Source organism: Ictidomys tridecemlineatus, chromosome 5 (assembly GCF_052094955.1).
Source record: "Ictidomys tridecemlineatus isolate mIctTri1 chromosome 5, mIctTri1.hap1, whole genome shotgun sequence".
Classification (NCBI taxonomy): domain Eukaryota; kingdom Metazoa; phylum Chordata; class Mammalia; order Rodentia; family Sciuridae; genus Ictidomys; species Ictidomys tridecemlineatus.
The window spans coordinates 96,942,871-96,954,741 of NC_135481.1; positions in this window are offsets into that span (position 1 = coordinate 96,942,871).

The following is an 11,871-nucleotide window of genomic DNA, read 5'->3' on the forward strand; positions in this document are numbered from 1 at the left end:
TCTCCCCCTGGGAACCCAATTCTAGTTCCTGGGAGATTGCATTCCAAGCTGCAGGTCCACCAGGCTGCTGACAGGGGGCAACCTGCACCAGGAAATGCAAGAGAGCCTGGAAAGGGCAGGCAGGACTGATGGACCAGGGCTGCCTCCTAGCAGCTGCAGAGGCCTGGCAAGAATAGGGGAGGAGGCCAGCTGGGGCGAGAGTGGCACATGGGGTGGATACAGAGGGGGAGCTCCCGAGGTCCAGGTCTGTGACCTGGAGAGAGCCGCTGTGGCAGGAAAGGGGATCTGGTCTGCAGGATTGCTGGGAACTGGTCCCTGCTTCCTGCCAGCCTCCCCAGCCTCCCCAGCCTCCCCAGCCTCTGATGGCACCTGCACCCCACAACTCCCTGGAGCCTTGGAGCTTTTCTCCTGCTTCCACTGGACCTGCAGTGTCCTCTCCACCCAGCCTCCCCTTAGGGTGCTGAGGCAGGACACCCTGGCTCATCAAATATAGCAAAGAAATCATACTAATTTGAGATGTCAATGATAGGGGAAAGGGGTGAGGGGACTATGGAAATGCTGGATTATCTTCACAATTTTTTTTTAAGAGAATTTTTAATATTTATTTTTTAGTTCTCGGCGGACACAACATCTTTGTTGGTGTGTGGTGCTGAGGATCGAACACGGGCCGCATGCATGCCAGGCGAGCGCGCTACCGCTTGAGCCACATCCCCAGCCCCCACAATTTTTTTGTAAATATAAAATTGTAAAAATAAAATTTATTTAAAAACACAGTAGGTGGGGAGCTGGGGTTGTGGCTCAGCGGTAGAGCGCTTGCCTGGTACGTGCAGGACCCTGGGGTTCATCCTCAGCACCACATAAAAGTAAATAAGTGAAATAAAGGCATTGTGTCCAACTACAACCAAAAAATAAATATTTTAAGAAAAACACAGTGGGGTACTGTGGTACATGCCTGTAATTCCAGCAATTTAGGAGACTGAGGCAGTAGGATTGCAAATTTGAGACCAGCCTGGACAACTTAGCGAGACCCTGTCTTTAAAAAGGGGCTGGAGGGGCTGGGGTAGAGCACTTGCCTAGCATGTGTGAGGCACTGGGTTTGATTCTCAGCACCGCATATAAATAAATAAAGGTCCTAATATTTTAAAAAATAAAATAAAAAGGGCTGGAGATGTAGCTCAGTGGTAGAGTGCCCCTGGGTTCAATTTATAGTACCACTTACAAAAATAAACAGAAAAACCTCATTAGCTGTTGGTTTTCTAGAGGGGAAAGAGCACTGGCTTCTTTGGGTTGGAACAAGGGCCGGGACTGCCCCTTTGGCTATTTCTAACCCCTGGGGCTCCACTTACCAAGCTGGTCAACCAGGTACCCTCTGTGGAACTAAACCTGGGTCAAGAGCCCGTGGCCTTCCCTGTTCTGTCTCCTGGCTCTTCCTGCTTCCTGTTTTTTTCTTTTTAGGCCTCCTCTGTCTTCTCTCCATGCCTGGCTGCCCCTCACCTCAGGCCACAATGGAGTCACTGAAGTCTCTGCTTAGCCACAGCTGAGCAGGCCCTGCAGGTTTTGCTCCATTAATTCCTCACTGAAGATCAATTCCTTCCAATGCTAACTGTTCTTATTGATCACTGGTCTCATTCCCTCCCCTACTCTTGGCCTCAGAGCCAGGGACCATTCCATTGTATCTCTATGTGGTAGAGCCAGCCTAGGTGTTACGGAGCTGGGGCTTTTGGAGAAAATGAGGCAGCGTGAAGACCCGCCTCTTCAAACTCCGGTTCTTGCAACCAAGTCAGAAAGATTTCAGACATGTCACTCAGAGTAAGAGGAATGAGAATACTAAAGGGATAGGAAAAGGGAAAGGGGACACTCTCAAGGGAGAATGAGTCCTCTCAGAGAGAAGAGGGACAATATGCCTCTCCTACACTCCAGTTTTATGGGGGATCCCAGAGAAGTTTTTGGAGAGTTCTGCCCAGATCTACCTCTTGACTTGACTGACAGCAAGGTGACATCAGACTTTCAAGTCTCAACTGTTGTGGCAAATCTAGGTCACCTCAGCCGGTGCTGACCAGTTCTAATTGGATTCTTAACCATACGTGCTTATAGATTTTATGGTTAGGAGGAAATATCCTTATCTTTCAGAGTTTCAGGTCTGGTCATAAGTCTCCCCCTTCAGGGTAACTTGGGTTCCTCTTATCAACATTCCTTTGGGCCTGCATTTCTCCTGCAGTGAACAGGTAGTGTGCTGAGGAATGTGACATATCCTGTCCACTTAGGCCAGACAGGGCTGCAGGTAAATTGCTTCCTGGAAAAGAAAGCATGTGGGGGTCAGTACAGTGGGCCCATTGGATAGAATTATTCTCCTGACTTCATGTTCCCGTCATCCTCATCTGTCTGTCCCTTAACATAAGGACCATAGGAAGTGGGAGTCTGTCACAGGAAGCGGGTCAGGGAATGAGGAGGTGGCCTCGTGTTGAGCTGCAGAATCACATAAGCTGGCTTGTTGTCCACCAGGCTGAGATTCACCTCCCACCTTTGCCTGGTGCTAATGAGGCCAGGGCAGGGGTGGTTCGCCAAGGTGATCATGGTGGGCTCAGAGGGAAGAGGGAAGAGGAGAAGTGCATTTCTTCCACATGGTCCCCATGGGCATGAAGCAGAGCAGTTATTTCTGCTCAGAAGTAGAAACAGAATATTAAAACCTAATCCAGGCCTAGCCAGTTAAGATGATGATATAGGAATTACTTTTGAATGGATATACTGATGTCAAGAAAATATGAAGTGCTGAGCTTAATAGTAATGGATACAGAAGCATGTTCAAAGGACAGTCACAACCTTAAATAGGGGCCACTTGGTCCTCCAACCTATACTTTTTACTCCCACAATGCTCTGTGGTTCCAATGCCCAAGTGAGCCCACCTGTGGTTTCCATGCAAAAGGAGCAGGTTTTGGGGAAGGGGTGGAGGATAGAGGTAGAATTACATGCAGGGAAAGGCAGGGACAGACCGAGAGCCAAGCAGAGAGCCCGGCCTCATCAGAGGACTCCCTATCCCTGATGAGAGGGCAGCCTAAAAAAAAGGACATCTAAGTGGGTCCAGAGGCCTGAGTTTATTCAAGTGCAGCTCTGTTACCTCAGCCTCCTCAGGTTTTGGTGCACTCATCTGTTAAACTGCAAGGATGATAATCCCTCATCAGACTCTTTTTTTTTTTAATATTTAACTTTCAGTTTTTGGTGGACACAACATCTTTATTTTATTTTTACGTGGTGCTGAGGATCGAGCCCAGCATCCTGCGCATGCCAGGCGAGCGTCTTACCTCTTGAGCCACATCCCCAGCCCCTCTCAGGCTCTTGTGAAGACCCAAAGAGACCATGAGAAGGTTGGCACTTATCTCTCTCCCTCCCCCCTTCCCTGCCTCCCTTATGCTGGAATTAAACCCAAGGCCTGGAGCATGCTAGGCAAGCGCTCTACCACTGAGCTACACCCTTAGCCTATTTTACTTTTTGAGACACACTGCTAGGTTGGCCTTGAACTTGTGATTTCTGCCTCAGCCTCCTGGGTCACTGGGATTACAGGTGTCCTTCACTGTGCCTGTCTATACTGTTTCTTCTTTAGTCACTTTTATTAAACTTCTGCTGTTATTTAAAAAAAAAATCTTTTCCCAACTTCTACAATGAGTGTGAGTGGGGGGGAACTTTTGCTAACATCTTGAGTGGAACAATTACCTCATTCTTTTTTTGTTGTTGTTTACTAATACAGACATTTAAAATCATATATTTTAAAGTTTGTTGTAGCTGCAACCCAAAAGTCTTAGTATGTAGTTTTCATTTATTTACAGTTTTATATACATACTAAAGCGCACTTAAAAAAATTTCAAATGTTGTGTTTTAAAATTCCAAGGATGTGGGAGCACTACAGATTGAACCAGGAAGGCATGCCACTGAGTTTCATCCCCAGCTGTTTCCACTTTTAATTTATTTATTTACTTTTTTAAAGATTTTTTTTTTTTAGTTGTTGATAGACCTTTATTTATTTATATGTGTTGCTGAGAATGGAACCCAGTGCCTTACACCTGCCAAGCAAGTGTGCTACCACTGAGCCCCAGCCCCAGCCCTCATTTTTTATTTGAGACAAGTTTTCACTAAGTTGCTGAGGGTCTCACTAAGTTGCCAAGGCTGGCCTTAAACTTGAGTTCTTCCACCTCAGCCTCCCGAGAGTCACTGAGTTTACGGGCATGTTCCCACCGTGCCCAGCTCAGTGTATGGGGTTTTATGGGGGGGGGAAGTGATCATTCCTGTTATAATTCTGAACTTATCATGTTGTGACCAGAGATAATCCCTTTCATTCTCTTGATTTTTTGGTATGCATTGAAAGTTGGTTTAGATTGAATAGTACTTAATTTTTATGAAAAGTGGCTAATTTTTATAAATTACATATAAAGTTTTTTCTCTAATTTGGGGTGCAGTGTTTTAAATAATATACCCATCAGTTGAGCTATACTGTATGGATTATATTATATTTTATATGTTATATATATTTTATATTGCTTTTTTCTGTTTTATCTTCTGAGAAAGATGTTTTAAAAAAACTATTTTAAATATGATTTTGCTAATTCTCTTTGTAGCTCAGACTTTTTTTTTTTTTTTTTTTTTTTGGTGGTGGTGCTAGGATTGAACCCAGTTCTCAAGTATACTAAGCAAGTGCTATACCACTGAGCACACCTCCAACCCACCCCTCTTTTTTTTCTTTTGTATGAGGGATTGAACCCAGGGACACTTGATCATTGAGTGTCATCCCTAGCCCTTTATATATATAATATATATATATATATATATATATATTTTTTGTTTTAACAATTTTATTTATTTATTTATTTATTTTGGTGCTGGAGATTGAACCCAGGGGTGCTTAACCACTGAGCCACATCCCCAGCACCCCCACACCTTTTTTTAGTTGTAGATGCACATAATAACTTTATTTATTTATTTTAATGCAGTCTGAGGCTTGAACCCAGTGCTTCACATGTGCTAGACAAGTGCTTCACCACTGAGCCACAACCCCAGCCCCTCCAGCTCTTCTAAATATTTTATTTAGAGACAGGGTCTTGCTAAGTTGCTTAGGGCCTCACTAAGTTGCTGAGGCTGGATTTAAACTTGCAATCCTCCTGCCTCAGCCTCCTGAGCTATGAGCTGCTAAGATTATAGGCGTGCCCTGCTCCTGTGCCCTTCTAGGTATTGAATTTTGTCAAATATTTTCCTTTATCAATTGAGATGATCATGTGCTTTACCCCCACTTCATTCTCCTAATGTAGTATATTACATGATTGATTGGTTTTCATGTTAAATTCCTCTTGCATTCCTGGGATAGTCCCACTTTGTTATAACATATAATCCTTTTTATATATTGCTGCATTTTTGTTTGTTAAAGAACTCCATATTCATAAGGGATATTGGTTTATATTTTCTTGTAATAAGTACCTTTGTATGGCTTTGGTTTCCAGGTAATAATGCTCACCACACAGAACGTGTTAGGAAGTTTTCTCTCCTATTTTTGAAAAAATATTTGGAGAATACTCAGGCACTGTGGTACATGCCTGTAATCCTAGCACTCAGGATGACTGCAAGTTTGAGGCCAACCTCAGAAATTTAGCCAGGCCCTAAGAATAGCAAGACCCTGTCTCAAAATAGAAAATAAAAGAACTAGGGATGTGGCTTAGTGGTAAAACACTGCTGGGTTTATTGCTTGGTACCAAAAAGGAAAAAAAAAAGGAGATTTTGAGAAGGATTGGGATTAAATATTCTTTAAATGTTTGGTAGCATTTACCAATAAAACCACTTCATCCTAGGGATATTGCTCAAGAGGTTTTTCATTATAGTTTCAATCCTTTGTTAAAGGTATATTCAGATTTTCTGTTTCTTCTTGGATTTGTCTTGGTGGTTGTGTGCTTCTAGGAATTTATCTATTCATCTAGGTAACCCTATTTGTTGGTGTAATTATTCATACTATTTTCTTTTTTGTAGCAGGAATTGAACCCAGGGATGCTTAACGACTGAGCTACATCCCAGCCCTTTTTAAAATTTTTATTTTCAGACAGGGTCTCACTGAGTTGCTTAGGGCCTCCCTAAGTTGCTGAGGCTAGCTTTGAACTTTGGATCCTCCTGCCTTAGCCTCCCAAGCCTCTGGGATTACAGGCATGTGCCACTGTACCCGGCCATCGTATTTTCTTTTAATTATTTTATTTCAATAGAGTCAGTCTCCAAACTTGAATGCTATATTAAAATCCTGTTTCTAATACAGCCTGAGAGTTGAGGTTTATTCTTTCATTTCCTATGTTAATGTAAATGAGATACGTATTCTCTCATTTCTAATTCATATCAGAAATCTTGACAAGTCACCGACTTACTTATTTCATGCAGAGGAAACGAGACGGGCCAGTGTCCCTCCCCCTGGTTACTGAAGGAAACACTAGAGTCCACCTTTGACAGAGCAGATGTTCATTTCAGTATCATTAACCCAGTTAAGAAGCTGAGACAGTCCATCAGAATTCCTGGAATTTAGAGGCCGAAGGCACTTTCACAGAAACAAATTTTGACATCTTGAAAAAGAACATGTACAAGGACTATTTCCTGACCTAGGACAGTGACTGCCTTTCTTCATCTTTGGACAGGGAGGGAATATTTTAATATTTTCTGCCTTTCTTTCTCTCTCTTTTTTTCTCTCCAGTTCTGGGGATTGAACCCAGGGTGGGGCTGTACACTGAGCCACATTCCCAGTCCATTTTTCTTATCTTTTAGTTTGAGACAGGTACTTGCTAAATTGCTGAGGCTGGCCTTGGACTTGTGATTCTCCTGCTTCAGCCTCCCAAATTCCTGTGATTACAGGTATGAGCCACCGTGCTTAGCTTGTTGAGGTTTCTTTTGACTACCATTTAGGAATCCATTAGAATGTACACAGTGGTGAGAACTGTAATCCCAGAGACTCTGGAGGCTAAGGCAGGAGATTTGAAAGTTTGAGGCTAGCCTCTGCAATTTAGTGAAATCCTGTCTTAAAAAAAAAAAAAAAGAAAAAGAAAGAAAGAAAGAAAGGAAGGAAAGAAAAGAAAAGAAAAGAAAAGACCCAAACAGGGAGGATGGGGGTGAACCTCAGTGGAATGGCACCCCTGGATTAAATCCCTAGTACCATACAAAAATAGCTAAGAAATGAAATACCGTCATATGAATCCTTGCAGGGCGTGATTGTTTTGTTTTTGCGGTGCTGGGAATTGAACTCAGGGCCTCATGCCTGCTAGGCACATGCTCTACCATTGAGCTACACCTCTATCCTGGTGTTTTGTGTTTATATCTTCATTGGCCCTTTCCACATACAATCTGCTGGTTGAGGTATCAGGAGCTGGTGGGCAGAAGCAGGGAGACTCGGGGCTCAGTGCCCCTGGGCGTGTATGACTGGTAGGCTGTAAGTGAAGAGTCCCCCAGCTGGTGCCCTGGGTGCTCTGTACCAGGTTGAGCTGTCTCATGACTCTGGAATCTCTGTCCTTTCTGAGCTCCACCACAAAATGACTGGATGAGGGACAGAGGAGAAACCACTGGGCACTGGTTTTGGGTCTCAGACCTGGTTTGAATCTTACCACTGAATGACCTTAAGCACACGACTCCCCTTTCAGGGCCTGTTCCCCATGGAATATTTGGAAATATCTAAAGTGAGATGAAAACAAGGAGGCATGGGGGCAAGCTCTGAGGCAGGACTGGCTTGGTTCACGCCAGAAAGCGGAGAGCTGATGGCCCTGGGGAAAGGGACGGGCCAGGAGGTGGGGTGAGGCGAGCAGCTGCAGTATTTTAAACTTTAATGTGGTGAGCAGCCAATTCACAATTGTGAAGCCCATCATGCTGCTTGGTGGGAGATGCAGGGGCTGAGAGAGGCAGCGGGGACCAGGGAGGAGGTCATTGTAGTTGTCCAGACCAGCTTGGTGGTGGTGGGAGGGAGAAAAGGGTGTGCTTCACCTGTCTTTTGGAGTTAGAACACACAGGACCTAGTGCTGGCTGGGATGGGGAGAAGGGACTCCTGAGAGTCCCAGGTCTCTGGCCTGAGTTCAATGGGGTCCATGGAAGCAGTTCCCTGAGATAGGCAAGATGGAGGCTACAGGTGGAGCAGGAGAGGGGCTCAGTCTCTCTGAACATGCTCAACCTGAGACTCCTAAGCACATTACTTCAGCTCCTGGAGTTCAGCCATTTCAATCTGGCTATAAAGGAAAGGAAGCAACTTGGCCCTCATTCTCTTCAAGTTTTGTGTGAGCCATAAACTTGTTCCCCAAGCCCAGGCTCGGGCTTACTTTTCTCTTCCTTTCACCCTTGTGATCTGGGGTCAGGGACTGACCCAATGTTGGGTAAAATTCTTTTCCCTGTCTTGAACTTAGACTTTACCATGGAAATCTTCCTAGAAACCTACTTATAGATGGCGAATCCAGTGGCCCAGCAGTCTGGGAGGCCCAAGGTTCCCCAGCCCATGTCCCTTGCCTGATGCCCAGGGACAAGGCCATCCAAGTCCTATCCCACCTCTCAGGTGGTCTCCATAGCCTCCAACAAGGATCCTAGGCCCACTCTGCTGACTTGTTCTTTTCCTGGGATGGATTGTCCAACAACTTTGTGCCTCTAGAGGGCGCCCTCTTCCCTAGGGTTTAGCTCAGCATCCAGATATGGATGTTAACATATCCCAATATCCAGATATGGCATCACTCAGGAGCTCTTGGCATTGACAGGATGCTTCTAGAAAAGCAGTCTTTACTGAGGGCAACTGGCATTGTCCCTCTATAGTTTCCTGGGACAAAGTCCAGCTCTGTCCTCTATAATGCAGAACATGGTACACAACTACCTGTGGTCTGAGCCAGGAAGAGAGGTTGGGTGTTACCTGTCAGTTCTCACCACCATCAAAATACTGAGATGGCTGAGTCTCCATAGGGTTCCTTATCCTTTGCCCAAGGCAAGCATCTCCTTCCCTCCTTCCTCTGCCCACAGCCTTTCCCACATCACTTCCTCCCCCAGTGGCAAGTTCTCTGTCCCAGGTCACCAACTCACTGTCCTCAGTAGAACTCACAGGCTTGATTTAGGGGTATTGTTTTACAAGGACTCAAAGACCCCTGCATATCAGCTACAGCCCAAGCTCTGCAGCCTTCCTCTCTGCTGGGTCTGCAGTGAGGAGGAGATGAGAAAAGGTGTGGAAAGTGCTGGTTGTGGGAGGAACGGCAGCTGTTGATAACTTCTGTGTCTGTAAGTGTTGCATTCATGGATTTTTTTAAAGAAATTTAGTTGAAGAGGGACATAAAGTCTTTATTTATTTTTTATGTGGTGCTGAGAATTGAACCCAATGCCTCACATGTGCTAGGCAAGCGCTCTACCACTGAGCCCCAGCCCCAGCTTGCATTTGTGGATCTTTGATCACAAGCTAATATCCTTCACCCACCCTGATCCTTCCTGACATAGTTTATTCTGGAATCTAAGTTGTCTTCTCCAACACCCAACCCCTTGGGAAAGGAGATAAAGGAGTACTCCAGGGGTTAAAGTGGATAAAAGAGACACACAGCACAGGGAGAGGGAAGATATGGAGGGAATTAAAATAAGTTAACAAGGGATTTTTAAATGTTCTGTTTTGCAGTAGGCTAGATAATACCCCCAAATCTCATGAACCCTTGGCAAAATTCTGTTAATGGTCTTCTGTGGTTTTGTATGGGAACTGGCATTTGGGGGGATTCTGAAGGCAACTGGAGATTTTACAATATCACAGCAGATGTTCAATTTTGTAAATGTCTTGCACTTGAAGTTCACTTGAAGCATTCTCCTGTTTTATGTTTTTCAGATCTGCCATGTGCCACACAGAGCAAGGGAATTCCAGGAGAGGTAGCCCTGGCCCATCTTGCTCCCTACTATAGTAGGCCTGGAATTTAGAATGGCACTCCACATGTGGCTGGTGTTCAGAGATATCTGATGAAGAAATACAGAAACACCACCATTTTCAGTAGCTGAACTACATAGTCCATAGATGGCTACCCCACAGTCACTAATATTCCCAAGTGATGGGCATACACTGCCTCCTGATGCTTCCTTTCTTTGGTCTTTTGTTCCTTGATCTCTTTGTAGCTTTTCTCCCTTTCCTGACTCCCTTCTGGCCTTCTTTGAGATGGGATTCCAGCAGGTGGACAGGGGTGGATGGATGGAAGACTATCAGTAGGGTAAACCCAATAGCACCTGGTTGGGGGTTGGATAAGGGGCAGAAAGGGTATGTTAAGGACCACTTGAGTTTTGACTTGTGTGACTAGATAGTAGTATAGCTCACTTTCACAGGAGACTCTAGAAAAAGCTTTTGGGAAAGACCATGCAAGCCATTTTTGACATGTGTTTCAGTCTGTTTTCTGCTGCTGTAACAAAATAGCGCAGACTGGGTAAATTATAAACAAGGAAAGTTGATTTGGCTCATGATCTGGAGGCTGGGAAGCCTAAGATTGAGGATCTGTATCTGTGAGGGTCTTCCTGCGGTCTTAACACAGCAGAAGACGTCACATTACAAGGAGAGAAAGGGTGAGGGGAGAGTCTGAGAGGAAAAGGGGGCCAAACTTCCACCTTTTTATATTGAACCCAGTTGTACCATATCAGCCTTAATCCACCAGGAGGGCAACACCCTCAGGACCTAGTTACCTCTTTGAGGTCCCACTCCTCAAGTCTTATAATAGCAATTGAATTTCAACATGAGTTTTGGAGAAGGCATCTTCAAACCACATAGCATTCAGTGTGAGGGGCCTTTACTATACACAAATAGATATGGTAAGCAGACAGTGGCTGAAGGTGACAAAACACTGCTTTCCTGCCCTCCCCTACAATCCAGGGCCCTTTAGCAGAGTGCCAGAGGGGACAGCACTCTACCTGAGTCTATGTAGGTCCCTGGGAGCCAAATGGGCAATTACTGGTCAATAAGCTTGTGCAATTACTTCCTGGTTGATGCACACTGCATTTAAAAACAAAACATACTTGTCCTGTCATATACTATGGAAGGCCTGGCCTTCATATGGGTTTCTACCAATTCCTAACACCTCTTAATGACTCTGTCTCTGAGGTGAGTGAAAGACTGGGAGTCCAAGAAGCCAGGAAGGACAAGTGGTCCCTAAAAGGTTAGCAGTAACATGCAGAAATTAAGCCAGAGGGAGTCCTCCCATGCCCAGACCCCACAGCTACACAGACATGTGCCCAAGGGGTGAAGTCAGGGCAATCTGGGGAAGCAGGTGTTCCCTTAACCCAAGGAGGAAGTTTCCCATTAGAGCTGTTGGAAGACAGGCAGGGCCAGTGCTGGAGGCATCTGAACAGAGGCTCAAGACCAACTTGGAGGCTGGAGTGTTACCACATGCAAGTCTCTGGGTTCAATCCCACCATCTAAAAAAAAAAAGATGGGTAGAACCTCTTGGAAGGGTATGTCCAGAAGATTCAAGAATGCGAAGAAGGCCCCTTTAACCTTGAGAGTGTGGCTGAAGGGCTACCATGGGCCTTTCTAGTGCCATAGTCCTGCAATTCCTCAGCAGCTCTCAGGGGGGAGCTCCAGAAGAACAGGCCTGAGGCCGGCCCACCCCATGGGCTAGGCTGCACTGGTCTGGGGCCTGTTTCCTCATGTAAGAAACTTCCACTCTCACATCTCAGATCATTTTATAGGGTAGTAATAAGGCATTAAGTAACCGCAAATCTTAAGAGTGACTAAAGTTATTTCCCTTCTAATTCCCATTCTACCTAATTTCATTAAGTGGGAAAAAAATCTCAGATGGGTGCTACTCTACCTAATTCTTCTCAAACACTTCTTAAACTCTGCTCTTCCCGCCCCCCCACAAAGACAGCAAGCTTCAGGCTCAGTTTTTGTAG